The sequence below is a fragment of the Balaenoptera acutorostrata genome, chromosome 10 (genome assembly GCF_949987535.1).
Source record: "Balaenoptera acutorostrata chromosome 10, mBalAcu1.1, whole genome shotgun sequence".
Taxonomy (NCBI): Eukaryota; Metazoa; Chordata; class Mammalia; order Artiodactyla; family Balaenopteridae; genus Balaenoptera; species Balaenoptera acutorostrata.
Genome location: NC_080073.1, coordinates 16,476,329 through 16,480,675, shown reverse-complemented (window position 1 = coordinate 16,480,675; position 4,347 = coordinate 16,476,329). Strand labels below are relative to the sequence as shown.

Genomic DNA, 4,347 nt, shown 5'->3' with positions numbered 1-4,347 from the left:
GTGTATTTTTGTTTTCTTTTGGTGAGAGGGGCAGTGAACAGTAGTCTCGTTACTCCCTTTCAGGAATTAAAGGAGGAGCCCTCCTCCCTCCCTCATATGACATACTTAAGCAAAGCTAAAGCAGAGCTGAGCACAGCTAGAAAGTATTGCTCTCATAATACAGCCCTGTGGAGTTTCATAATGCATCCAGCAAGCAACTCGTATCCCAATTAAAGATACTATATTAAAGGGCAGTATGTATAGAGTGGCAAAAGAACACAGTATTCCAGTGAATTGAACACAGTTACGATGTAGTTGCTCGAAAACTGCTGCTATTAATAGTATACTAGCAAGTTGTGCTATAATATTTATTTAAAATAAAAAGGTAACATGCCCAAGTTAAAGGGAAAACACACTGGCTAGCAAAGGTTATTTGCTTTACAGATGCAAATCATTAGTGTGGAGCTGGAAACTGAGTGAAGGTGACGAAAATAATAAAGGAAAATCCAACATATTTGGACACTCAGCCAACAGGAAGGTGGCCCATCTCATGTTGAAGGTGAGATGAGAAATGAAAACCTCACTATTCTACCTTCTTGCCTGCATTCCTCTGGTGAGAAAAAGATAATCTTAGAAGAACTAGAATTCACTTTTTTTCAGAAGGAGGTAGGGACTATCAAAGAAACGTGATCCTGTTGATATGACAGCGCTTCCTTCTTTGGTTTGTTCAGTTCATTCAATCGATACATATTCAGTAGAAGCATAGCATAGTGATCAAGAATATTCTGTCTGGAGCCAGACTGCCTGGGTTCAAATTCTTTCACCACTTACTAGCATTACCAGTTGGGAAGGCTGCTTATGTATTTGAACGCCCCAACTTTCTTATCTATAAAATGGAGATCATAATAATAATCCCTATTCCATGGCTTGTGGCAGGAGCAAATGATTAATATATTTTAAAAGCTTAGGACAGTGATGGCATTCTAGGTTCTATATTAGTGTTAATTTTTTGTGTATATGGGTGTATTTTTTAGTGCAGTTTTGTTTGAGGAACACTTCAGGGTGAAAACCTACCTTTGTAGAATTTACAATCTAGTGAGAGGAGATGAGACAGTACACAATAAACATAATATATCAGTAAATTATAATAATAACTGTAATAACCAGTAAGTAATAGAGTATGCTATGAAATACAAATGGACTGTGGAAACAGTAACATTAAAAAAAGAGCTGGGGACTTCCCTGGTGGTCCAGTGGATAAGACTTCACCTTCCAATGCAGGGGGTGCGGGTTCAATCCCTGGTTGGGGAGCTAAGATCACACGTGCCTCGTGGCCAAAAAACCAAAACATAAAATAAATAGAAGCAATACTGTAACAAATTCAATAAAGACTTAAAAAAAGAGCAGAGTTTGGGCCCTGAGAATAGTTATTGTTATTCCCCAAAGGACAGAGAGGTTCAGCAGCTTTCCCAAGGTCACACAGCTAGGATGTGAATTCTGACTCCAGAGACCATGACCACAGTCACCTGACAGGTCATGGTGCATCCCACAGAACTTTGCCATTTGGAGGAGGAGGTGGAATGAACCATGCACGTCAGGAGAGGAAGGACTGCAGGCCAAGGGGACAGCTACTACAAAGGCATTAACTTGGGTTCATCATGGCATGTTGGAGGAATGGCAGTGGATTCGTTGCGACCAGAGTAAAGTTAAGGAGTGGGAGGTAGTTGGGTCAGACAGATAATGAGAGGATGCAATTCATGTAGACTACTGTAAGAATTTGGCTATTACTTAAAGTGAGATGTATGTTTATTGAAAGTTGTTTTTTTTTTAACAAATGATTGTCATAGGAAAATATCAAATATAGTAAGTGTATATTAAAAAAACAAGATGCAGACGATTATATATACAATACAATTCTAGAAAATAAATTCTGGAGAGAAATACAATGGACTGTTAACAGTAATAACTATCTTGTGTTTGGAACATGGCAGGCTTTTATTTCCTTAATACCTTTCAGTATTTTCCAAATAATATAAAATGATACACATCATATAGTCAGAGAAATAGAATATTATTTTCTAAAATATAGGTGGCTGCTAAGCAACCAGAAGTGAAATATTAACATCTGATAATATAATTATCAGGTACTTGGCCACTTTACTGACAGTCGTCAAAGAAAACTTTTCACTGTGTCGAGGCAAGCTGATTAAGTTTCCTTTCCTTTACTCAATTACAGAAAAAACACTTCACCTATATTATCTAGAAAAATAGGTTTATGCAGACTTGATTCTAGGACAGATATAATTTATTCTCTCCATCATCTGAGGTGTTTTTGTGTCGTGTTTATAAACCTGGTATTAAATTTGTTCATTTTAAATTTAGTAGAGTTTTATAGTCTTTTTTTTTTTTTCAAGTTAACAGACTGTAATTGTTTTCCCAAAGATACATTTTTTTTATACACATCCATCATACACTGTAACCAAAAAAAGCAGTGTACATGAAATAAGGGAAAATAAATTAAGAATCCATAGCATAGGTAAGGAGGCTCTAGTCTGGAGCACAGCTGAGTTTCCAGCAATATAATGAGGCTCGAAAGTTTCTTTTATAAGAATGCTTGCTAGTAAAGGTTCCAACCAGGTGGTTGGTTGGTCTGTAAGTCAGTCTTGAGTACTTGAAACAGTTCTGTGTTTTTTTTTTTTTGCTTAGCGTTTAGAATAGCCATCATTGTCCTGCAATAGGCAGAGCTATCATGTCCAGGAAAAGTGAGGGAGGGAACCACAGAGGCAGCGGGAGATCCAAATACAGCATTCAAAGGTAATTGGTCCAGTGATGCCTGGGGAAGGAGGAAGGGGATGGCACTCCCGGGTTAGCCATCTTCCTTCGGGGGTGTGTACCAGCAGTTTTTTTCGTGGATCTGCACCGAGGACTTGTAGGCCTGCTGTGCTCTTGTCGGGCTGTACTGAGATTTGTTGGCTCCAAACTGCACTCGTGCTTTTCCCTTCACCCGTGTGGCACTGATCTGCATGATCACTGACTCTGTTGAGGAGGCCCTGCTCCAGCCCTGCTTGGTGAGAACTTCCATGCAGATGGCACCTCCGCCCAGAACATACCCTCGGAGAGGACTGGAGACACAACCCTGACAAACGGCACGCCAAAGGGAAAGTTATCTTTAAAAGAAAAGTTAAGTAGGATGAAGTCGGCTCCTTTCTCTGAGGATCTGGAGATGGTTGTGCAAAGCGCTGTCCTGGTCAACTTTGAGGAGTTTGACATTCCAATCATACAGGCTGTCATTCACGAGTTTGACTGTATAGTTTCCGCCTTTGAAACTCAGTGATCCGTATATATTCCTGAGCTCCTTCATCAGCTGGTCAGTAGCCTGAGCCCGAGCCAGACACCGGACCATTTAAGTAATCTTGCCTCTGGTTCTTTTTAATTTTCTCTGGTATGGCCAAGTTTTCTTTTCCGATGCCGTCATCTTCAGATTGCTTGCCCTCAGCTGGCTCTTCTTCTTTCATTTCATAGTGATGTAGGTCTTCTGTGTCCTCAGGCATCTCCTCATCTTCACCTTCCGAAGATACATCTTCCTGTGTACACTGCTCTTCTGGCAAGGGCTGATCCAGCATCTCCACATCTGGATGCTGAGGGAGGTTATAGAGTTTACACAGGTCGGAGATGATCCTCTTCAGATGCTGCAATAGCAGAGTATTCCCCTTCTTTATGTCCACCAGCCTCTCCAAGATAGCAGCCAAGTTAGGGTCATCGGACTCCGCTGACCAGATGGGGGGCACAGCTGGCTATGACTCCGTGATGTTGCAGTCGATGCGGACGGGATCCCCAGGCACCGACCCCTGTGGGGAGAGATGCGGTCCGGGCGTGGCCCCTGTCCCGGACCCTCTGGCCTCAGCCAGCGGGAACTCGCATCTCGGCTGGTCCAGGCAGGTGCTGGCAATGCGGAAGCGCTCGTGGCCGCGGGGGAGAAGGAACTGGAGCAGCTTCAGCTCCCCACTCAGGCAGGGCCCAGGCCCCAGGCCCCGCCCCCCATCCTGGGACTGTCCCCCAGCCCCCCCACCCCACCCCCCGCCCCCAGCTGCTGCCCCAGCTCGGCTGCTGCTGCTGCCCCAGGGCCGGCGGGCGGGAGCCCCCGGCCTCCGCTCCAGGCTCCACTGCCGCCCCCGCCGTCCGCACTTCCTGATCCCCCCCTCGCCAAGATGGCACCACCGCCACCTCCGGGACAGGGCCCCCCCCCTCCGCTCGCAGGCGCCCCCAGCCGCTGGAAGCCACGCGCCCCTCCTTCTCCTCCTCCTCGGCAGCCCCGCTTCCCTTAGATAGTCTCTCATACTTCCTGTGAAGTTTGGAAGATTATAAATT

The 4,347-nt window shown here is 44.6% G+C and overlaps 1 pseudogene; it reads right to left on the bottom strand.

The window, feature by feature from the left end:
- Positions 1-2,749: 2,749 nt before the first annotated feature.
- On the bottom strand, positions 2,750-4,010 carry LOC103005785 (ubiquitin-conjugating enzyme E2 Q1-like; annotated as a pseudogene).
- Between the last annotated feature and the right edge of the window lie 337 nt (positions 4,011-4,347).